Source organism: Physella acuta, unplaced genomic scaffold (genome assembly GCF_028476545.2).
Source record: "Physella acuta isolate Inbredline_101_S28 unplaced genomic scaffold, ASM2847654v3 ptg001010l, whole genome shotgun sequence".
Lineage (NCBI taxonomy): Eukaryota > Metazoa > Mollusca > Gastropoda > Physidae > Physella > Physella acuta.
This window is the reverse complement of record NW_026732527.1, coordinates 240,659-267,500: the sequence shown is the minus strand read 5'-3', so window position 1 is coordinate 267,500 and position 26,842 is coordinate 240,659. Positions and strand designations below refer to the sequence as shown.

The 26,842-nt window shown below is 34.4% G+C and overlaps 1 pseudogene; it reads right to left on the bottom strand.

The window, feature by feature from the left end:
- The window catches only part of LOC131954543 (small ribosomal subunit protein eS6-like), a 23,378-nt pseudogene extending 4,619 nt beyond the window's left edge, over positions 1–18,759 (bottom strand).
- Positions 18,760–26,842: the final 8,083 nt, after the last annotated feature.

Genomic DNA, 26,842 nt, shown 5'->3' with positions numbered 1-26,842 from the left:
AGAGAGAGAATGAGAGAGAGAGAAAGATAGAGAGAGAGAGAAAGATAGAGAGAGAGAGACAGAGAAAGAGAGAGAGAGAGAAGAGAGAGAAAGAGAAAGAGAGAGAGAGAGAGAGAGAGAGAGTTAATTTTTTCTGACTTAGAAAGGTGTAAAGCGTTAAGAATTAAAAAATATCGAATTCGATTTTTCACAAAATAACAAAACTTGAACTATCTACCGTAGCCTATAAAAAAAAGAGAAATATAAATAGAGACACTGAGGAGTCCAAGAGGGCGATAACATTGTCGGATTTGGAAACAATTTAATTGAAAACGATTTAATTGAAAACGGGGGGTGGGGGTGGGAGGGGGGTGATGGTGGAGTAAAAAAGATGCAATATTTTTTTTTTAAATCGATCCTATTGTTTTAGAAAAAATAACTACATTAAGCACACGTGTATTAGCATTATTTATAAAATGATATATTTACGAACACCAACCAACTGCCTATTACATAATATAATGTGGACTTCTGTTTTTATTTTTATTCCTAACAATTTTGGAACTGTAATAGTCACAATGTTGGAATTGCAAAAGTGCGATTATAAAATGATATATTTACGAACACCAACCAACTGCCTATTACATAATATAATGTGGACTTCTGTTTTTATTTTTATTCCTAACAATTTTGGAACTGTAATAGTGACAATGTTGGAATTGCAAAAGTGCGATTATTTCAAATACAATATCTCTAAATCTACGCTATATGTCTGCTCCTTAAATAAGCAAGTTGGCTAACAAACTATTACACTAAAAACTATACTTTTTAGAAGACGACTGCCCGTTATCAATAGATAACTTCGGGTGTTCAGGTCTCATCTGCTCAATCTACCGCCAAAAGGCAAATTCATCATCCTCATCTAAAAAGAAGTCACATCTCAGCTTGCGTTTTTGTCGTTTAAAAACATCTACTTCTTTCTATAATCCTAATATATAAAAGCCCATGTGCGCACGTTTCTCTCTCTCTCTGTCCGCAAAATATTTTCACAGGCTATCAGATCAGTATCTTCAGCGATATATGGAGAACTTGATACGGACTTTTGTTGAAATTAATATGCTAAATGTTTTAAATGTATAAACAAAATTTTTTTTAAAGACGAAAAATAGAAAATAAAGATATATTCGAATGTAAAAAACAATTTCAATTATGCAAAGTGTTTATAGTTGTAAAGAGAACGCGATTAACAATGAAGTCACAAATGTTTACACTAAGGAACAAACACAAAACTAATTGCGTCATCTTCCGATTTTAAAATATAAAGAAAGGAACTATTTTATTCAACTTTGATTTAAATCTACGTATTTAGTATTGTCTACAATACAATACTAAAGTATTTCAGGTCTTAATTATATTATTGAAATCTTTGTTTGTTTAATTATATTATTGAAATCTTTGTTTGTTTAGCAATGGAAAGGCCTAATCTGGGATGACATTTAATTTGAAAGAATAGGGCATATTCGCGTAAGTTAAGTTTCTTAAGTACCTCTTTTATTCCCGATTAGATTTATAGTGTCTAAATAGCTGAGATGATAGTGTAATTGATACCATGCGGGTGGTACTGGTTCGAGACACACAAAGTCAATCTTAAATTATTTTTTTCAATTTGTTTTTTTTTAATTTGTGAATAATAAAGTTGCCTATCAGGACTTGGCGGGACACGGGGCAGGTGAAGTAGAGTTAAACTGTTTCTGTCTTTTCAGCCTATGAAGAGATAGTGTGGTTAGACTTATGCTCAGCCGAAATAGGTGTTTTTAAAAGACAGAAAACAATAAAACTACCATTGAACAGCCGGGGTTTTAACGAAATCTTTAAGTCTGTTAATTTTAAGTCTCTTAATCAGCGAGTGCATTTAATATGGTGTTGACTAATAATGTATATAATTTGGTTTTAATTTATCCAATAGGTATTAGTAGTCTATGTTATTTTAAACAAGTATAAAACAAAGATCGTACATAAAACAAAATCCCTTCATTTGGTTTTTTTTTCATAATCTTAACAATGTTTCATTTTAATGCTCCTGATCAATAAAATGTTTCTTTTCTAATTATCCGATAATGACTTTTTTAAAAAGCTTAATTACAATTCATTTTATTACTCACTTTCCGTACATATATACATTTTCTTGAGGCATATCTACCTTTTCTTCCCCTTTTATTAAAAAACAAAAAAAAAACAGTGTCCGCTACCCCCAATCCCCCCCCCCCCCCATACACACGCACACACCCCACACGCTTCCCGGACAGTTTTAAATGCCGCTCCCCGGAGATAAATCTAAAAGAAAAACCGGGTAGCCTATATGTAAAGAGAAGAGAGCTAACCAGAAATGCCTGTGTAACAGGTACCGATGGCTGGTATTTCTATAAGCTCGAACCTCATGTTAATGATAATTGATGAAATTATTGAAGCTGACGTCAAACTTATATAGCTGAATTAGAATCTATCGCGTGTGTTGTGATTTCCCAGTGGGAGTTTCATTTGAAGGAAAATTAAAACAAAATATGTATCACTGAGTTGGTTTGCTTCAAACCCATACCATCTACATTGTCACTATTGCACAGTTAGCCCAGCCAGCTAGGCTTATACTTTTGTGTGAAAATTGAGAGACCAATCTTCACCATAATGTTAAATTATGAGAATATTATTCTAAATTTAAGTATGCCCTAATTTAGCTAATTCCATTGAAAAAAAAAGATATATATAAAAAACATTTTGGTCTTGAAATAGTTAAGTAAAGAAAAGAATCTCAATTGTTAAATTGTGTGATTACTTTAGATTGGCCTAGATTCTAGATCCAGAATCTAATCAGAATCTCTACTTATTCACGGACATAATGAAAATAGCTTAATTCTAGTTTATCGGTAGCTCAAGATAAATTCTGTTATTCTCGAATTCGATAATCATTGAAGCTAAACGAACAAACATTTATATCAATTATTTAAGGAGTAAAATAGTTGAAAAAAGAAACTCACTTGTTTCTTATGTGTTTATACTTGTTTTCCCTTTTAACAAATTCATTTTAGTTTAGCCTACTTTCCTCAACAGCTCAAACCTAGTTTATCGGTAAAAGTTTCGTTTCATTTTGAAAAATTCCTATTCATTTCAAGTAACCTCACTGTAATTCTCTTCGAAATGTTTTAATTTTGTGTAAATAAAGTATCGTTTCGAACTTCTACAATTAAAGGGGTGTTTCTACAAAAGAAAATATAAAATAATTAATGATCGTCATTATATAAGTGTGTGGATAACATTTTGGAAAAAAGTTTATATTATTCTCTACATATAGGCCTATATGTATTTTACAGTTGTACAAATAGTGCAGATCAAGCGAAACAAACAAAATAATAATAAAATAAAGAATGTTAAATTGACAGATAATTAGACAGACTTGTTTACAGAAGCTATTACAAAACTCAAACTTTCATTTCTTACTATTTGTGTCAAACCAGATGAATATATTTAACGAGCTTTTTTGTTAGTTCACTGTGTATTTTTCGGTGTGGGTTGATGTGTGGTGCAATACTGCACTCAATTTAAATCAAATGCAGTTACATTTGTTTCTGTTGGCATAGCAAATTGATCCAATTTTAAACGAGATAAATTACTAAAACATAATTTAAAGACTACTACAGTTAATAACTGAGGGGGTTATTAATAAATATCTTAGAAACGAGAACATGGTTCAGTGGTTTTGTTTTACACCCGTGTGCCGACAACGGACTCCGGATAACTGTCAAACGAATTCTAATGACATGTTGCTCGAGCTGTAGATCTATTTTTTTGTGTCGTGGGCTTTTAATTTATGTAAGAACTTCCAAATCTGTTTTAATTGTAACATTGGACGGGATTTCTTCCAACAATATCAAGTAGTGAACATTTTATGCGACATATGGACGTTAGCTTCAGCCTGCGTTTAATTATGGCTAAGTCCGTCTTACAACAAACTGGAAAGTGGCATTTGTTTACTTTTGGAGTTTTCTAAGGCTATGACTAGGGCTTGGGTTTGGGCTAAGCTGCAGTTGTGGCTGTTGTTAATAGCTTAAAGTTATTTACAGACTATATGAAGATTAAGGCGGGTGATTAATGACCCAACACTAATGACTGCTTAATGTACTGAAAAGAAAACTCACTTGGGAATTCTTAAAAAAATCCCGCCATCAAAGGTCTCATTGCGTAACGCTACTTTAGTACCCACGTGGAAAATGTAATTCCTTAGAAGCATTTGTAGCCTTGGGAACCTGGGGAGAACACATACAGTTAGATTTGTGTTAAAAATTTAAGTACAAAAAACGAGGCTACAATTGCAAACTCACATATACAAACTTTCTCGAATCTAATATATAAAGCTCAATTCTTTATGTTTGTATTTTTTTTTCTTTCTTTTTTTCTGTATGTTTGTATGTAAAATGTTTGTAATCGAGGATTACAATGGAATATCACAAAAAACGAAAAAAATTGATACTTTCACGGAGTCAAGTGTTAGATTATTAAAGCGCTCATGGTCTAAATGCATGGTTTAAAAAATTAATACTGAAAGTGTTGGGAAATAATTTTCATTTTTCAAGCTGATAGTAATAATTGTCGGCATGTTCATTAAAAACAATTTTGAAAAATATCATCTTTTACTAAAATTCTAATTATGTCTGAAAATTATTTATATTTAGTCCTTTAGCACTTACTTCCCTTTGATAAATTAGGAAAACACAATTACTTCCCTTTATAAAACATTGCATTAGTGGAAAAGAATATACTTTTTATTACTTTGTTTTGGTGTTAGGAAAAAAATTATTACATAATTAGCGGGGATTGATTAAGTGCAATGTTGTAGGTATTTTTAATACTGCCTTTTGTTTATTCTATACACTAAACATACTGTTTACTAATTATTTTTTTTAAAATCAATAACATTTAATAAGCCAGTTCCTACAAAACCTATATGTTTATTTCTTTCCGTTTACGGATAAGCTTAAGAGGCACGTCCGCCGGCGCCCCTGCACGGTTTGATTTGGCGCCCTGGGCTATCATGTGAGCGCTATGCTGAAAAATTTCGTTTTAAACAGTGCGATCGACCGTGGATAAGAAAGGTTACTATAATCTTTAAGTTAATCAAATCCGGGCGTCCTCCGGCAGCCTGACAGGGTGCTATTTGGCGCCCCGGGCGTTCCCGTGGTACCTACGTTAGCGTAAATGAGTTCAAAAGACTATGAATCAGTTGGGTACTATAGTCGTTTACTTAGTTGAATCAGGCGGTTACGCCGCTCGTCGTCATGGTGAGATTTGGCGCCCCGTGCTAGACTATGGACACTTTGAGTTTATCTTTGCGTTTGTGTTTCCGTTGTGTTTGAGTTTGGGTTTGCGTTTGTGGTTGTGTTTGCGTTTGGATTTTAGTTTGGGTTTGTTTTCGTTTGCTTTTTTTCTTTGCGTTTGTGTTTTCGTTTGCTTTTTTCTTTGCGTTAGTGTTTTCTTTGAGTTTGCAGTTGTGTTTGTATTTTTGTTTGTGTTTATTTTTGTGCTTTCGTTTTTGTTTGTACTTGTGTTTGTGTTATGTTTGCGTTGTTTTGTTTTGGTGTGTTTTGGTTTTGTTTGGTTGTGGTTGGGTTTGTCTTTGCGTTTGGATTTGTTTTCGTTTTCTTTTTTGTTTGCGTTAGTGTTTTCTTTGTGTTTGTGGTTGGGTTTGTCTTGCGTTTGTTTTTGTGTTTTCATTTGCGTTTTTGTTTGTTTTTTGTTAATGTTATGTTTGCATTTTTTGTGTGTTTTGTGTTGTTATGGTTAGGGTGGGCAATGCCGGGTAAATGCTGATTACTAAACACACAAGTTATGGTCCTTTACAGATACGTTTTTCAGATATGCCAGTGCAGGGCCTGGCCGGGACGACTAGTATTCTTATATAACACTGCGGGGGATGGCAACTCGGGATATAAACAATATTCTAAATCCATTTTTACTTTCACGTGTATATGAAATATAGGGAAAGTATTGTAATCGTGCAAAAAAATCGAGATTTTTGCAAATCTCGACGTTTTACACCTCCCTGAGTCAGAAAAACTTAATTTTGCAATCTTGTCCGTATGTGTGTGTGTGTGTATGTATGTGTGTCTGTAAACACGTTAAATTGAGTACCGTTATAGCTAGGTTGATGAAATTTCAAATATAAAAATTATATTAAATTTGTAGATCCGTTTCAACTTTTCAACGATTTCCGATAACCGGAAGTGGCACTTATTCTACTATCAATTTTTCAAAAGCCTATAACGTGAGTACTATTTCAGATATATAAGTGAAACTAGACTACCCGTCATCCCTTGGATAACTGTGGGTTTCGGGGGTCATCCATCAAAAAACATCACGTCTGTCACTCAGAGGCATAGCGACCCTTCCCGGCGCCCGGGGACAAACTTTTCGATTTGAACCCCCCCCCCCCGCAAGATTTCGATTTGCAACCCCCCCCCCCTCAAACTTTTGATGTGCACCCCCCCCCCCACTCAAACTTTCGATTTGCACCCCCCTCAACCTTTCAATTTATTTTTCCAAACCATTTTAGCGTCCCAACATATGCCCCCCCCCCCCGCCCCCCTTCCCCCCTCCACCTCCCCCCGCCTCCCCTCCCCCTCCCGCCCCCCTCCTCGCTACGCTACTGCAGTGTCACTTATCGTCACAAAAAACAGACCCCACATTCAAAAATGTTTTTTATCTTTTAAAAACACCGAAAACACCGATTTCGGACTATCCCTTCATATACTGACGTCACAGGTGACCTACTCAACTCTACTTCACCTGCCCAGTGTCCCGCCAAGTCTCAGACATGTTTTTATCGTTTAAAAAACGATTCCAGCCGAGCATGTCTCTGACCACACTATCCTTTCATATGCTTAGGACAAAGAAACAGATGAACTCTACTTCACCTGCCCTGTATCCTGCCAAGTTCAGATAGGCAACTTTATCATTCACATCTAAAAAAAAATTGAAAAAAAAAATCATTAACATATTGGTCTAGAACCTATGCCGACCGCATGAGAGCCGGCTACGCTACCAACTTAGCTATTTACTCGTGACTTCAACCGTGAATTTTTATACTATACTATGAGTCTCCTTATGCAACATGATTTACACGCAAGTCTAGTAGTAGTAGTAGTAACTTTCAAATTAAATTTTATCTTAAATTAGCCAAACAAAGATTTATATAAAATAAAGAAGTTCTGAAATTAGCTAGATCTAGATAGAATTATCTAGATCTAGATTCTACGACTCGCTTGCTTAGGTCTTAAGTTTAGTTTTTCTTGCTAGATCTAGATCTCGAATCTAGATCTAGTCTAGATCTAATCATTAGCTACGCTGATAGGCCCGGAGCGAGCATTTCAAAATTACCATATTCCAAACAAAGATTTATATAAAATAATAAAGGTCTAAAATAGTTTAGTATATAGAAAATCACTATTATCTAAATCTAGATAGAATTATCTATATTTTAGATCTACGACTGAGCTATATTTAGAATTTACGTTTATAATTTCGCAAAATTCCGGTATAGAAGCAGCGTATGAATCTTAAGCTGCGCAAATACGCCCTGGAGCCAGCACTTCAAAATTTGCATAGTCGAAACAAAGGTTTATACAAAATAATAAAGGTCTAAAATATTTTAGTATATAGAAACTCATTATTATCTAAATCTAGATAGAATTATCTATATTCTAGATCTACGACTGGTTTGCTTAAGTCTCGTTTATTTTTTGGTTTGTATTAAGATCTAGAATCTATAACTAATAAATTTTTGATTTGACCTAGATTTAGATTCTAGATCTAGATCTATAAATAAATAACTTTTTTGGACAGATTGTAGATCTAGAGAAATTTATTGTAAAACTAAATGAAAAAAGACAGTTGAAAATTGATATAAGTTTTGGAACGTAATAAATACAGCAAACGGACGTATTGTTAAAGTTATGACCGACAGAAAATTAGATTTGATTTGACCTAGATTCTAGATCTAGATCTAGATCTATAAATAACTTTCCTTCGACAATTGATCTTTAGATCTAGAGAAATTTATTGTAAAACTAAATGAAAAAAGACAGTTTAAAATTGACATAAGTGTTGGAACGTAATAAATACAGCAAACGGACGTATTGTTTAAGTTATAGCCGGCAGAAAATTAGCTTTGTAACGCGTTAAACTTTTGAATGGGCCACAAAGTCTATGATGGAGTCCGCCATTTTTACTGTACCAAAAAGTAAACACATCAAGGGACGTCACTATCCCCACAAAGTTTATTCAATGTATTAACATTTTTAAAAAAATACGGTTAATTTACCTATGAATAAATCAATAAATTAATTAACGTCTTTAAATAAATGTGTGATTAACAGTCTGTCTTAAAACAAAATTTTTTCTCTACCTACATACTATTTTACAGCTCTCCACGATGAGTGCAACCATGCGAGATAGTCAATCAGGCAAACAAACAAACAAACAAAAAAACAAAAAAATAAATATTCAAACATGTAAACAAACTTGACTTTTAGTAGTATATAGATTTCACATATAAGTAAAAAATATAATTCTCTTTTCTGCCTTATATCAAATTTTGAGTAATTTCCGTTGACCGGAAGTAGTAATTTACGCTATTTCCGATTTCTCAAAAAAACGAATGTAAATTTATAAAGTACTAATAATATTCCGCACTATTATGCACATTTTATTTTGCGTTCACTTGGTGTGCAATTCTTTTTTCTACGAGATTTTATTCTATTTTTAAAAAGTTTAAGTATTTAAAATGGATTAAAAATCATGTCTATATCCCGAGTTCTCATCCCCTGTTGTTTTATATAAGAATATTCGAGATAGTTTAGGGGAGATCACTCCCGGTTTATTTATTGTTCTTTTATGGTTTTGTCATTAGCACATATTATCCCAAGGTCTCACAATTTTATAATTTTTGGACATGGCTTAGCTTTTGGGCACTGAATTAAGGAATGACTATGGATTCTTTAAAAAAATCATTTTTTTTAAAATATCGATTTTTTTTAAAAACGTCCCATAAACGAAACGCTACCAACGAACGGCCCCATGTAAATATATTGCACATTTTTTAAAATCACGAAATACGGCTAATCGCGTGAAAATTAAGCTGTAAACTGAGTTTGTATTGTTAGACCAATAATAACATTGTTTAGGACCAGTGGCGTAGCGAGGTCAGGTGTCACCCGGTGCGGCACCTAATGGTGTCGTCCCCGTAAGAAATATATATATATATATATATATATATATATATTTCATATACGTATGTGCATATGTATTCAAATATTTTTTCATACATAGATTAACATAGCTTGTTACGATTCTCAACTACCCGTTTTTCTCAGGCATATATATTGCAACGTTGAGTTGATGTGACTCCCCCCCCCCCCCCCCTCACCGTCACCCCCACGGTGATTACTTTAAATTGTGCTCAGATAATACTAACGATTTGTATCTATATTCGGTGTTAATTTCAGCTGATGTTGCATGTTTTATTTATCATCAGCAGGTTTACGTCATGGTGTCAACCCCCCCCCCCCCTACTATCCATTCGTGTCGGGATTTGTCCACTTTGCTCTTAACAAACTATTGAATTCATTCTAATTAATCATTTTATTAAGTGAAATTATCATTTTTCTGTATATATTTTGCTATTTTTTGCCTTGGTGTCACCCCCTTAAATGGTGTTACCCGGTGCGGTCCGCAACCCCCTCCCCCCTCGTACGCCACGTTTAGGACAGCTAAAAATACCAAATCTGTTAAATTGCGTTAGCCATACCATGGTCTAAAATGCAGAAATTATGTCCAAACGTCTAGTTTTTTTCAATCCAGTATCCATTAAAGTGAATATCACTTGGAAATAACTAAAGCTGTGGCTGGCACTTCAAATTACGCACACATTATCACAAATGATACAATTGTCCACAAAGTCTGTCATTTTCAATTTAATGTCTCATGGTATATGGCTTTGCAAAACACCAAACCTAAGTTGTTATTCTGATATGTACATTTACAATCATGCTATTGAACCCCATTATATCAAACGTTTTAATATTTTCAGATAATTACATTGTGTAGAGCAGCTATCCTATCTACCTCTACATCTGTCGGACGGTTGTTGGGGTACCACGGTTGCCTCTTCCCCAATGTCTTGCCATCTATCGGATCCTCTGAGGGGGGGGGGGGGGGGGGGGGCAGTAGATGGTTATCGAAGTGATGCATGGAAGAAACTCTGCCCTCAGTGAATTTGCAAAAGACGTTCCGGTCCAGTCCCAGATGTCATCCAGCCATCTTCTCTTTTGTTACCCTCTCGATCATCCCCCCCCCCCCAACTGGCATACATTTTAAGACATACATCTCATTTCTAGGGCTCGGATCCGTCTCTGGGGCCTATATTGAGTGTTCATGGTTCTCATCCATTTATGCACCTCACTATCCGAATATCTTCCAATCTAGCACCAGCAATATCCTTAAAAAGTCGCTTAAAAGTTAACAAAGTAGGACTGGTATGGGGAACCTTTGGAGGGGAATATTATTGGGGCATGACAACAGTAAGCTTACACAGCTAATTCACATTTCTGATATGTAGATTGAGCTCCCATTTATGGTTAGAGTTGAACAGTATTTCCATATGTTGTTAACCAACCCCCATCACTGAATCTTTTCACCTAAATCGTGACCATTGTTATATTTCTGGTCTGTTATAATTTTAATATCACGTGCTGGTAAATTTAGTTTAATTTTCAATAGTATTAAATCCTTCAGTTAGATTAATTCTGAAAACTTAATAACAAAATGTGTTTTTCCAAAAATATATAAGGAAATATAGGTCAAGGTCATAATTAAATATCTATAAATACTACTTAACACCCCAACGTCAACAGTTAACAAAGTCAACAATTGTTTCACCATAAATTACCATTTAACATAAACATTTGCATCTGTGTTTCTCGCAAGTGTCCAATAGATGTTATATTTGTTCAACAATATACATGGGGCTATTCGTTACTAGCGTCCCACTTATGGGACGCTTGTTGTAGGCTTGATATAACGAAGTGGTTAAAAAAAAATTCTTACTCTTAAATTTTTTTCAGATACAAATATGGTACTGCTACAAGTTTCAAATGTATTTTGCACTTAAAATGTTAATATTTTAGAAGATATGCATTTTCCTGTGCGCATGTTTTCTTTTTTCTGCCATTTTGACGTCTTACAAAGCCGGCGTTATAACTTTTTTTCTAAATTAAAATTTTTCACACAACACTCAATAATACAATAGTCTAACCATTTTCAAATACAATAAAACATAATTTGTGTTTTAACTAGTATTTAACAAATCTTAGCGATTTTTTTACAAGCGTCCCATAAGTGGGAAGCTAGCAAAACATGGGTTAATACTAAAATCTACTGCTACTTTAGGTTTCGATTACATATTACCATTCTCTCAACCGCAATCACAATATATACGTTTGTTTTATACATTTGTCACCTTAGAATCATATATATTTTTCTAGATTTATGGTCAACACCCTTTTCCATCGTTAAAATACTTTAGTACATTGCTATTTAGACTTACAATAGTACATAAGCGTTTTGGTAATCTTTCATAGGAACGAGTTGACCCATCATGCGTAGCTCTCCGACGTATAGGAAGAGATAACTTTGTTGGGTTGCAAAAAGTGTCATGAATTCAGACTCGGCAAACTGTTGAAACAATTTTTGTGTGTATATTTTGCATTTAAGGCGTCAAAATCATCCAACAATTATATTAACATTTCACTTAATGTAGTGTTTATTTTAAATAAAATAAAACCCTATTAAAATTAATGCATCTGTCTTCTGAACAACCATATTTCCAGCACCACTGTTCACTAACTTTGATTGATTATTTATACATCAAAAGAACAATTTCTCCTTAACTAATGATTTGACCATCCATACTTTCATAAAAACAAAATGTCTATTTTACAACCTGCTATTTAGACAATCTTAAATCTGTTTTACGTTCAAACTTTGCATTTACATAAACATTTACATTCACATTCCCATTTACATTAGAATTTACGTCTACGCTTAAGTTTAAGTTTACCTCGACAACTTAAGTTAAATAAAACATACTACAACCTACCATTAAAGTTTCTCCTTTTTTAAGGTGATATGTAATATTTCTTCCATACATTTTCTCCAGAATGATTTCATTTTTGTCAGCCGAAGAAATTAAGATGTAATCTTGAGGAGCTTCACTGTCCATCAAAATTTTTTCATAAATTTTACCCTTAACATTCGGCATCAAAAATTCTGTTAAACAAATATCGTAAAACGTTTTAGTAACAAGTTTTTATGTATTATGTATTAATTCACTACTATTACCTATTTCGATACCCACGATTTTCTTTATAGATAAATTAAACGGATATTTATAAAATTTCCAAATTCCTGATTTTACGTCATGATGAGTTTTTTTGCACTTGTTGGATACTTTGTCCAATTTTGTATTACGAAAATAATTACTTTAATAAGAAAAAAATATTTTTGGTGTTTAAAATAATATTTTTATGATCATATTAATAAAAAAAAATTTTTTTTCCTCAATCTTACAAGTTCTCTACGAAAAGTTTTGTATCCGTCGTTATTTTGTATTTGGCAACACTGGAAAGCTGGATTTATCTTGTATTTAATAATCGTATTTTCCGTCACCTCGGAAAGACCCAAAGCTTACTATCGGCTTTATAAATTACATAGATGTGATATTTTCCTGACGTACTTTCCGGTACTTTTTGCTGTTTTTCTCAGTTCGCAGTTTTTAACACTAAAATCCTATTACTTTACTTGTTTTTAGTGATTAAACAACGACCTTTATATTTTCAGTAATTGTTCTTCCGATACAAAAATGAAGCTTTAGAATTTCGACCAACATTTCTTTCAAAAAGTTTTCGTGACAAATGTTATAATATTATACTGAAATATAGGCCTTTTAAATTCGATTAGTATAAGTGCATAGATAAAAAGCCTTAGCGTTTTTAAAAGTACCGAACAGTTCGAAATGGCGGAGATTTTTCGGGTTTCCAAGACAACTAAAATTGTTTTCAACCCTTTTTTGCGTTTTAATACTTACTTTCATGTGCCTTAAAAAAATCATATATGTCATCACTTCTTAGTGTATTATTACATAAAAGCTTGTTATTAAAACTTTTTAAATGCAATTTTGTCAGTAATTTAAATTTGTATATTTACAATAGAATATGGCAAAAAACAATTGCAAACGAAATAAACATGATATGCGCGTATGATAGTGCGGATAGAGTAGTAGGACAGCTTACTAATTTCAGAAATGTTTAATTAATCCATAAACCATTAATATGTCATTGAATGTATTCAAATTTAATGTTATATTGCATTGTTTTTAAGCCTTTTCAGAGAAATTGTTGGTTAGAAGCGTAAAAAATTGCGCTTGCCCGATCTGATCTATGACGAAAAAACCACGATAGACAGAGGAAACAAATTAATTTAAAATTCATAAAAATGTTTTAATAACAAGCTTTGGTATCTACGAAAAAATCCCGAAAATATTTGCCCTAAGGCCGTGGGATGGTGGGATTTTTCTCTATATACGGTATATAAAAATGAAAGACGATTGCGGTTCGACGCAGTTTATGCGGGTGCCATAAAACTTTAGGGAGTTGATGAAACTCCCTAGAAGGTTTCTGGGGTGGGAGGGGGTAGGTGGTGGGGGAGGAGGGATTTGATTTTGCATGAGCGGCCCCCCGACAGGATGCGATTAGGCGCCCTGGTCTTTCCCGTGAGCGCTATGGCGACTAAGTTCGGTCTAAACAGTGTGATAGACAATGGATAGGATGGAGCGTTATAAACGCTCACTAAATGTAATCAGGCGTGTCCGCCGGCTACCTGGTAGGGTGCGATTTGGCTGCAAATAAAAATTTATGTTTCGGCCCCCAAATTCTCACATGGGCCGCCGAGGGCCATGTAATACGTTTTATTTCAATAATCAGACAAATCAACCAAGGTTAAATTATTAGCTGGGATGTTTCTTTTTGTCTGTAAAAAAGATCCAAACAGTTTTGTCACTTTGAGAATGATGCAATTACCATCTATTTTTAGACAATCCAATCAGAAATTGTGATCGAGCCTCTAATAATAGACCATTAGTTACGCTAACATATTGCATCAGTCACACTGATGAATAAAACACGTCAAATAATTTTTTTTTACGTGTTAAAGAAAAAATCCTGTTCATTTGTGTCACTTTAGCAAATGACAAAATCTGCATCATTGTTAACAGGTTATCCTATGAGCACAATGGCACCTGTTAGTTTTAAGGAGCCAGGGGCCGTACGTGGCACCTATGCGGTAGTGTAATAGGGGGGTGGGCTCATGAGAGCGCCACTCTACGTCCCTGACACATGGGTGGTCACTAATTTTTTAAAAATCTTTGAAAATGTCTGGCAATTGATAAATTATAGTTACGTTTAAAAAGAATAAAGCTATTTGGGAACCATAGATTACACTCATTTTAATATTTTTATATTACATATAAGTTGGTGAAAAGCCCTTTAGAATTATTTTATTAATTCAAATATTTTTTTAAACGCCCTTAACCCTACATTAAAATCAATCGGAGTGGTCAGGAAAAGTAAAACTATAAACGTCAAAACAATTGTTTTCCATGATAAAATACACAATAAAGGTCAATATGGGATAGTCTAGTAGTTTATTTATATTAAATTATGTAATAATATAACATCCCTTATCACCGCAGCACACTGATTTCGCAAATCCAAATCAAAAATAAAAGTTGTTAGGTAACTTACTATTATTACTATTTATTATTTGTTTGAATATTTAATAAAACCGGAAGTCATTTTGTACAAATCTTGTATAAAGTTCAATTTTGGTTCAAAAATGAATTCTGGCAATAGCGATTTGTAATTATTCGGAACCAGCTTTTCTAGTCTATTGAGTTACAAGATTAGATACAAACCCTACCAATAATTAAATAATAAATAAAGATGAAAATATGCTTGTCTGTTTGTCTGCGTGTCTGTCATAAGCGAATTACTACACTTTCTTCCGATCACCATGAATCTGTCGAAAATGTTAAGGGGACAGTATCATCCATTGTAAGGGAGAGAAACAAACAAAAATCGCCAACAAAACCGGACTACACATACAGCATTTAAATGTAAAGTGAATTTTTTGAAAATCAGCTAAAGTTAATGAAGGAGACTTATACTCAGCAGCCACCGCTTGACCGAAATACAGATTTCTGACCGACCCAACTATTGCACACACTCTGTTTTCTTCTATTTTTCAGACCGCGGGCAAACCACTTGGTTAAAGAACACTTCGACGCCGTATATGCAAAATTATGATCTAGACAAATATGGTGGAACATTTTGCAACAAAGCACCCAAAGCGACAAACCTATAAGTTTTCAAACTGTGAGGATCCAGACCCAGTTTTCACCATAAAGAAACAGCTCAAGGCGCACCTTAAACACTGGCACTCAGACAAGTTTATTGTAGACTAGACTCAAACAACGAAAAAACATAAATTACAGTGACAAATAGGACTAGGCCAACTGCTTTCATCGATTATAGCCGCTTACCAAACGAACATATAAAAGAAAAAAAATATGAAAAACAATGCTGAAAGAAAGCTGCCAGTATGAAGATACTTAATGGATTAGGGACAAAGCCAAGTAACTCTAATTAGGACTTCACAAAACCTTAACGAAAGATCGTACAGAATAACAACAGGACAGTCCAAAGATATTTATGGCAACAAGCCGACGTTTTGCATTAGAAAATTTAAAAAAAAATGTTAAACATTAAATTGAAAATTAAGAAAAACAAATTTTAAAAAAAAGTACACGACGCATAGGCAGCGGATCATCTACACGTTCACAATAAATGATACACACGCTAAATTGAAACGGACTGGAAACTGTCTATAGTTACCAAAGTAACCATAGTCAACTTACACTGAATGATCATTAGACTCGAAAGGAAATGGAGCACGTATTGGAAAATTATCTAGCACAACTAGCAGAAAAATTATACACTATGAGAATTAAGGACACCATTCAGTTTTATACCAAATCCATCCCCGAAACAAATAAGACGCAACACTGGAAGAATTTAAAACACAAATTAAACAAACAAACCGTACCGTACCCGTACCCGTACCTCACTTTCCCCTAACCCCGACCCTACCCCCCTCCCCTCCCACCGTGAAAGCAGCCTCCTCTTAGTTACCTCCTGTAAGTTTAAAATCGTTCAAACTAAATTATCTGCCCCTAATAGCCGTCACTAAACCCGGCTCTACGATTTGTAAACATTTAGTTTGACTACAGCTCACCAGACCATGTGGGGGTGGGGTGGGGGTGGTAGTGATAGTGATAGAGAGAAAGATAGGGGACTGTAAGGCGCGCTTGCAGCTTGTTTTCTAGCGTCTCCCAGAAGAGAATTATATATATATATATAGATAATAAAAGTTTCGCTCAGTAGTGAATGCTTTTATTATAGAGACAACACAAGTTAAAACATTCACAGTAATTCGACGCGACGTCACATGGACCATATAGTAGGAAATAGTCTTAAGCCGGGAAAGTACACACAATAATATTAATTTTGGAGTAAACATTGAATTAAGCCAGCTTTGTCTAATCTTAAAAGTGTTTTGCATGCAGAGTTTATTTCACGCATCTCTTCTGGTAGACCCCCCCCCCCTCAACCAGGAAGAACGTCTAATACCCCCCACCCCCCCCCCCCCCCCCACACACACACCAACAAAATATAATTTATATAGAAAATATATTTTTTTACCAGAGTCTGTCTATCCCGCCCCGGAGAATTGTATTCGCCCCTGCAAAAATTTAAGTGCCCCATCCCCGGAAAAAAGTCTGAAAGAAACACTGCGTGAGTGTGATTTATCATCGAAACATAGGAAACGGGTCTATATCATAGCAGTAGGCTCTACATTTAGTCTGTATAATCTACAAATGCGACCAGTGTTTCTTTAAGACTTTTTCCTCCCCGGAGGGGTGGGGGTATTTGAAATATTCGGGGGAGGGGGGGGGGACTAAATATTCTGGGAGGGGTTGGACCCTGGTAAAAGTAAATCTTTTCTTTATACGTTGTATTTCGTGGAAGGGGACTTGCTTCGTGTTGGTTGCTGGAGGGAGGGGGGGGGGGGGGGGTCCCGTTCCTCAGAGTCGCCTCAAATAAACACTAAATGCTACTTTTGTCAGGTTTGATCTTAGCTGCAAAGTTTAGGGGTATGGCTATGACTATATTTAGTATCAATGTGCAGTAATTACATGTTGAACAATCCGATTAAATCCGATTACATTGTCAATTCTGGATAAAAATCCGTTTTCAAAGACATTTTTCATAGCCGGTTAAATCTGAAGTCTAGGTGTTGATTTTGGTTTAGAGAAAATGACAACACCATGAACCTAGCGCCCGTTGTATCTCTTTATCAACGGGCCATTTATTTCGAGTATAATAACTTCATATTTGAAGATGACAAAATATAATTAATCAACAGCCTAAAACTGATAATAAATTTCTAAAAAAGATTAATTTGACAGTTCGGACTATACTAAATAAGCTCAAATCGAAAATATTCAGAATAAACACAAATACCGCATTTTGCATCTAAGTTTGGCTGAAGAGGGCTTGAGGAAGTTGAAACGTGAACACATTTAGAAATTTTTTTTTGATAAGGATGGGTGTCTTTGGTGCAGACATCAAGCAACGATTACAGAAAGCAAGAGGAGTTTTTGCAGCTATAAAAGTACATGAAGTCCTAATGTGTTATATGTTTTCGTGTACGGTGCTGAAATCAATAAATCTATAAAGGGGGGCCGGAACATATTTTCTTTTGTAAGTAATTGTTTACGGTGTATTAAGTAGGCCTGTAAAGTAGTTTGACATTGTACCTAACTCAGCTCCAATGGACGCGAGCGAGAAAAGTTTCAAAGGTATTTGAGAGGCCGATTAATTAATTTAAAATTCATGCACGGTGTAGTTACAATTAATACGGTTATACATTTTTTATATTATATTTTTCTTACGGTCTAAATCTAAAAAAGCACGTTTTTATCCATGTCAACAACATTATGGAAGGATTCTCGTCAACTCGCTCTTGTCCATTGGTGAAGCGAATTCGGTAAAAAATTACAGAACAAAAATAAACGCTTGGCCTAGACAAATTGTAGAAGATATAACAATTTTAGGAAAGAGTTGAAAAGAAATGGAAAAACAGCAAAGCCAGAAATGCGTGGAAGGACATAGTAAGTATGTGTTTAGAGAGTAATGGATAAGATTATGAGTAATTTGAATTGGGCATATTTTGTTGTGAGATATTTTGCCTGAGATATTATAACTGAGGTCATTTGTCTGTGAAAAAATTTGTCCGTGAAAACATTTGTCCGTGAAAACATTTGTCCGTGAAAATATTTGTGCGTGAAAACAATTATCCGTGAAAACGAAGATCCGAACTCGATACCATCGTTCTAGCAGTCAGACGCCCTACTATTCAACCACACCGTACACCGTGAGATATTCTTCATTAATAATGTGTTTTTTTAAAAGATATTCTGCCCTGAGATATTTCTTTAAGTCACCTACCTGCCATATACCTCTTCTCCGTCTGTGTTGTACGGTCAACTCCCAACACCATAACTGTGAAAGCATCGTTGGAAGTGAAGTGGTAACCTGTTTTCTCAATTATTGAAATATAGAATATAAATTATTGCTTTTATTAAGATAAAAGTGTCTGCAGATTCGCATTGATCGAAAAGAAAATGATTTTCTGTATGAAATGGTAAGGGGAAATTGAAAGCAGTTACACACTTTTGTAAGTTTGTGCAAGTTAGGTATTTGTGTGTTTGCGTATGGTGTATATTTTAAGCAAAGTAATAGATTATGGATTAACACTTATTGACATGTATTACAGAAAATGCTCATGAAAGAATAAATTTGTACTTTATTACATATAAATAAAAATTGCATTTCTAAACATTTCTTCTTACTGAAACATCTTTAAATGTAACAAATAATCGAAAAGGTTAACAAAACACGCTTACAAAACATGTAGGCTATTTGAAAATCTATAGTTGGAAAACAATTTCTTTTTTCTTGAAAAAAAAAAGAAAACGCCTAGATAATGTTAACATTTCAAACGAAAATTAAATTAGTAAAAATAGACATCTTAGAGGAGAAAACAAGGTAATTAAATAGTCTAGTGACAATTTTAGCGCAATTTCCTTATGTTATCTAAAAATAGCTCTGTCGTAGCGTAAGTCAAGAGCAGGGTTAGTAAAACCATTGGTTAAAATACATGTTTTATTTACAATAGAGTTACATGACTAAAAACCATTGCGCTCCTAGCTACAGAACGTGATAACGCAGCCATTGAACGTGATGGCGCAGCTATTGAACGTGATGAAGCGTGTGGTGTGGTTGGATAAAAATGCCTACTAATTCGGTCCAAATTTTAATTAATTCAATTTTTTTTTTTTGTGACAAACGAAAGGATATGTTTGTAAACTTTCTTCGGCAATATTGTTCTAAATTATGGCCGAAATCGATTGGTACATGTTTGAAGTCGCTAAATGGTCTGGTTGCCGAGATATGGGCCAAAAACTGCATTTTTTCGAGGTTTATTTGGCTTTTCCGGGAAATCCATGAAAGAAACCCGGAATTTTTATGGCCTATGTTCATCATCGTAACTTGCTTAACATAATTGCTTTGGAACTAGTCCTCGATATTGCTTCGTTGAGGAGGAGATACGACTTATAGATGCGGACACACATTCATACATCCATCCATTCATCCATCCAGAAATGACGGGTTAGTAAACGCAATTCTCCAGAATGGAAATTGCGCTAAAAAATATGTTTACTGACAAATCGTGCTTTGTCCAGGGGTGTTCCGCGTTCGAGCCGCAATGTTCTTTGGGTACAACCTGTTCAATGGACGCAGTGCAAACATTAAATCAAAATTTAGCATGAAATGGGCACATACATAGGCAAGTGAGTGTGTGGATGTAGATGTTTCAAATGGAATGTCGATGTTGTTTTTGATTGAAGTTAAGTCTAATTTTAAAGATGATCACTACCCTTTACCTTCTCAGATCTAAGTCTAATTTTAAAGATGATCACTACCCTTTACCTTCTCAGATCTAAGTCTAATTTTAAAGATGATCACTACCCTTTACCTTTTCAGATCAAAGTCTAATTTTAAAGATGATCACTACCCTTTACCTTCTCAGATCTAAGTCTAATTTTAAAGATGATCACTACCCTTTACCTTCTCAGATCTAAGTCTAATTTTAAAGATGATCACTACCCTTTACCTTCTCAGATCTGTCTAATTTTAAAGATGATCACTACCCTTTACCTTCTCAGATCTAAGTCTAATTTTAAAGATGATCACTACCCTTTACCTTCTCAGATCTAAGTCTAATTTTAAAGATGATCACTACCCTTTACCTTCTCAGATTATGTTGAAACGATTGTGTCCCCTTCTTTTTCATAATTTTGCCTTTTTTAGCACCGTATACAGCTAATTCATTTACCGTAGCTACAGTCATGTTTGTCATCAGCAGAACAGCAGTAGTGACCCTACAAATATAGTGTCTGTAACATAAAGGGTCATCCATATATGACGACTACATGGGGGGGGGGGAGAAAAAATCGACTTTTGTGGACTCGTGTGACTGAGGGAGAGGGGGAGAGGGGGGGTCAATGTGGACGTCCACATGTTAAAAATTAAATAACAAAATACATTTCAAAATAATTTTTAAAATATATAAAAATATTTAAAAAAAAAACTGCTCATAAAATGTAGATTATTCATCAAGTCCCTTATTTACGAATGATGTTAATGTGAAAAAAATTAAATATAAATTCAAAACTACATTGTTTTACACTGGGGGTAGATTGGTGCGCGGACCTTTAACCACAAGCGCTTTGACCATAGGGGGTTTGACCATAGGTGGTTTGACCATAGGGGTTTTTGACCACAGCGGGGCTTTGACCGTAAAGGAGCTTTGACCATAGGAGCTTTGACCATAGGGGTTTGACCAGAGGTGTTTTCTCAGCAGAGGGTCTGTGATCACATGTGGTTTGTCAACGGGTGTTTGATCACAAACGCTGTGTGCGGCTTTGATCACAGATGTTTTGTCCATAAAGGGTCTTTGATCACAAGAAGTTTGTCCAATGCTGGTGTTTGATAACAATCGCTTTGTCCATAAATGGTAAGGATTAATTTTAAAAGTTGTGTAATTATATTTTAAATTGCGGCAGGATGTAATAGTTTGTTAATTCATCTGTCATTTAGTTAACCATACAAGTATTACTTCTTTGACTATAGTTGGCATGTTTTTTTATCCCTTTTTTATCCTTTATATATACTTTGTATTTTCAAGTACATCTACATTATTTATATGTGAAACTTGTTATATGTCGCATTTTGTGTGTTCCATTTATATTTAAAATAAATCTATGAGGTCTAGCACCACCCTTTATGTGGAAACTAAAATATTGTTCTGGACTATTTTAGTACATGTTAATTTCTATTAATGGACTTTCAGGAAACATGTATAAAATGGTATTAATTGTATCATAAATTCAAATTAAAATAACAGTTTATAATTTCTATTTTAAAATTAATATATTATGGCCTATGCTCCCCTGTGGTCAAAGCTCCGCTGTGGTCAAACCCCCTATGGTCAAACCCCCTATGATCAAAGCACCTGTGGTCAAACCCCCTATGGTCAAACCCCCTATGGTCAAAGTACCTGTGGTCAGAGCACCTAGGACCGGTATATTCTAGATATACTAAATGAATGAGTTAAAGTAATATTTTTAAATAGCATTTTAGTTTATATGGAATGCATATGATGGAAATGAGTATAAAAATAAAATGCTGGAAGCCTTAGTCACATTTATGTCCAAAACACGTGAAATAGTTGTCAAAAAGTGACTGGGTCTTCAGGTTCGTAATTGAAAAAAAAATGTTTTTATTGCATTAATGTAACGGTAACCTTTCGTTGCTTGCTGTCGTCCAGCATTAATCTCACTACTTAAAACTGCAGATGTCTTTCTGCAATAGGGCTGGTAAGTAGGTCACCAAACAGTTCTTTGGCTCATGCAGGCTTTATTGAGCCGTAGAACTGGTTGGTGACCTACTTACCAACCCTATTAATACTTCTTTATTTGCATGCACACTATAATTTATTTTTGTCTACAATGACCACTGTCGTTTTAATGAGCATTTGTCACGTGGTGACCAGGCAGTGACCTAAATATCACTGAGGACTTTACTTGATAGTTGTATTGTCAACGGAGAGCGAACATCTTGCTTCGTAGGTATGTTTTCACAGCCCTTTCATCAATCGATGAGCTAGGTTAGGTTAGGTTTGCCTGTCGTCCCTACTGGGACATAGGCCGCTGACAATGTATATATATATATATATATATATATATATATATATATATATATATATATATATATATATATATATATATATAGGCCTATATGATAAACTATAAAAATGTGAAAACGCGAAAAAAAATTCTTATCCTATGATGTTTTCCAATAGACCTTTATATTAAAATTAATAAGTTATGAAAGATTGCATTTACGTATCGGCCGGTACATAGTATTCTTTCGTCCAATGGGCGATTATTGCCGGTCGCACGACATCGTAGAAAGTGCTACCGCTGTATGTAACGGCGACTAAGTCAGCGTGCTTGTGGGCGATTATGTCCAAGACAAAGCAGTTATAACTCCTAAATTGTTCACTGGAAAAAAAATTGCATTAGTCACATAATAAATATGATACAAAACGAAAATCAACTGATTCAAAGAGAATTAGGAATTAGAAATTGTAATGTATTATTAGCTTATTTAGGGTAGTGGATGTCAGAAACATTTTAAAAATGGTTTTCGAGGGAGTAATTAACAATCACAATAAGCACATTTGCGAATAGATAATTTTAACTGGAAAATCTAGTTCAGAATGTAAAATCTCGTTACATTATTACTAATGTGTATGGCGTTCTCCTGTACTGGATAAGATGCAAAGTTTCTTTCAGCGCATCTACATTATTATGGTAATCACGGTATTTCAACTGAAACCAAAGAACAATCTACATCAATATATATATATATATATATATATATATATATATATATATATATATATATATATATATATATATATATATATATATATATATATATATCAATAAATCAATATATATATATATATATACATATATATATATATATATATATATATATATATATATATATATATATATATATATATATATATATATATATATATATATATTAGTCTATAAAATAGATAAATACAGTACTAATTGTAGCGAAAATAAAATAAAATCGCTATCTATTCTTACGCCACATACACAGTTATATGATATTTTTTACTTTCTCGTATACAGAGTATAGAGAAAGTATTGTAATCGTGCACAAAAAATGAAATTTTGACAGTTTTCATCAGTTTTCACCATTTTACACCTCAGTCCTTTCATCACATCCGGAGTATAAAGGACTTATTTTAATCGGGCAAAAATTATAAATCCAGATATTCCAAAATTTTGGCGTTTTAAGCGTAATCGAGTCGGAAAAACTGGACTTTGCAATTCTGTCCGTATGTCTGTCTGTGTGTGTATGCGTGTGTGTGTGTGTGTGTGTGTGTGTGTGTGTGTGTGTAAACACGATAACTTGAGTACCGTTACAACTTACAACTAGGTTGATGAAATTACATATATAAGTATTCTATCAAATTTGTAAACCTGTATCAACTTTACAGCGATTTCCGATAACCGGAAGTAGAGCTTATTATACTTTTAATTTTTCAAAAGCCTGTAACTTGAGTATTCTTTCAGATAGATAAACGAAATTTCACACATAAGTAAAATATCTAGCTCTCAGCCTTCTGTCAAATGTTGAGCAATTTCCGTTGACTGGTAGTAGTAATTTACGCTATTTCCGCTTTCTCAAAAAAAAAGAGCATATAAATTTATAAAGTACTAATAATATTCCGCACTATTATACACGTACTGTTTTTCGTTCATTTGGTGTGCAATTCTTTTTTCTACGAGATTTTATTCTATTTTTAAAAAGTTTAAGTAATTAAAAATGTATTGAAAATCATGTCTATGTTGTGATGTGCCATCTCCCGTAGTGTTATATAAGAATATTCTAGAGAGTTTAGGAGAGAATACTCCCGGTTTATTTTCTATTAATTTCCCATTGTGTACAAATAACGATGCACATGTTACTAACATCATACACTAATTGTCGCTTATAGCAGCGATGGGAATTTTCGCTACAAAACGAAGTTGGTTATGCATTATGTCATTAAAATCTGAGTAGGCCTTCACACAATTTTAAACAATGATGTTATTCAATTGTATATGAAGTCAATATTTCATTCAGACATTAGTTTTCTTTTAATGATGTATTGTTTATCTCATAACATTAGAGTAAGCTAGAGAGAATAGAGAAATAACTCGAACAAAATGTTTTGGCTTAGACAATACATTAAGTAGGAGCAGAATGACATATTTTAATAAATTAAGAAAAAGACTTTTTTTTTAAAAATTCAATCGGCACTCCAAGTTTCTGAGAAAATTAATGGACCCAACCTAGAATAGCCTCGAAATTTTTCGAAAGGCTAGTTAATTTTTTTTTAAATGCATAAAAACTTTTAAACTACGTGCTTGTACGTAATCATGAACCAATAAGGAGAAAATAAATGATTTTTCTTTAAATATATAATAATGTCGGTTAGGCAGTTAGGGTATAGCGTACACGTATCTTGGAGCTATGAAACTGCAATGCTGTTCTCTTGTCTTTAATTTCATATTTTTGTGCAATGTGGAATCTTATTGATGTGTAACTTTGGTTTTAATAGGATATTATATAAGTTCCCCACAGCCAGTTTCAAACGCCTTGGTTTTCGGTTTTCGTCACGGAGTTCTGCTACGACATGTTTCAGTTGTGGTGTAGCAATGAGGGCTTTGGGGGGGGGGGGAGGGGTAAGCACCTACGCGTATCTTTGTTGTGGCTTTTACTTTTTTGTATACGAAGTGTGTAAGTTCTGTTGTCGCGAAAAAAAAGCGAAATCAAGATTTTTCACAAATCACGACGTTTAACTCCTCTCGGAGAAACTTAGTTTTGTGATTTTATCCGTATGTTTATTTTTTCTTAAGCTCATGCTTATGATTATGCATTTTTTTTTTCGGAAGCTATTGCAGATTCTCGGCGGTTCGTCGTGTACATATTACTTTGTTTTGAATAATTATATTAGGGTAAAGGAATAAAGATATTGATCAAATATTGATCTTACCTCGGCGAAATTTCTGGCCAATAATGTTAAAAAGGTGATCTGGATGTCTACGTCGTTCTTCAGTGGATTAGGTCCGAACAGCACAAATTCAATTGCATTATTCCCTACACTGGGTGCTTAAGAGAAAAAATATTATTTCATTATTATTTAGTCTAAAATTCACGTCAAATGTTTAAGTATTATGTTTAAATTTGGATGAAATCTATCCATCAATTTGTCCATTCATCCATCCATCTATCCATTTGTCCATCCATCCATTTGTCCATCCATCCATCCATCCATCCATCCATCCATCCATCCATCCATCCATCCATCCATCCATCCATCCATCCATCCATCCATCCATCCATCCATCCATCCATCCATCCATCCATCCATCCATCCATCCATCCATTTGTCCATCCATCCATCCATCCATCCATCCATCCATCCATCCATCCATCCATCCATCCATCCATCCATCCATCCATCCATCCATCCATCCATCCATCCATCCATCCATCCATCCATCCATCCATCCATCCATCCATCCATCCATCCATCCATCCATCCATCCATCCATCCATCCATCCATCCATCCATCCATCCATCCATCCATCCATCCATCCATCCATCCATCCATCCATCCATCCATCCATCCATCCATCCATCCATCCATCCATCCATCCATCCATCCATCCATCCATCCATCCATCCATCCATCCATCCATCCATCCATCCATCCATCCATCCATCCATCCATCCATCCATCCATCCATCCCTCCATCCATCCATCCATCCATCCATCCATCCATCCATCCATCCGTCCATCCGTCCATCCGTCCATCCATCCATCCATCGATCCATCCATCCATTAACCCACCCACCCACCAAGTGGCCCGTTGCGGAAAAAATTCAACGGGCGCTAAACTGATAGTTGTCTTTTTCTCTAAACCGAAACTTTAATTTAGCGGTTAGCGTTCTCCGGGGAGGGGGGCTTCGTTCCTCTTTGTACACATACTTCAAAGAAAGTCTGTACGAGAGTACTTTTAAGGTTAGATAAATAAATTAGGTGGTAACACTAGTGTTTCAAGTATTGATAGCGTCATTATTATTGTGTATTTCTTTTGGCATTGGATTTTCAATTCTTGTTTACTCTAGAATCAATCCTTGTTTGAACTTTACCTGCTTTAAAACTGTACATATTTAGTTTCGTTCTTAGGTTTTTAAAACAGAAATAGGCATGAAAAGTCTATGTAATCATGCTACACTTTTTAAAACAATCATTTAAAAACTTATGGCAAGCGATAACATTATAGTTACACTTGTAAAGCTTAAAGCCGCTTGGGAACCATCGATTACATTCATTTTTATATTTTGTATCCCATAAAGC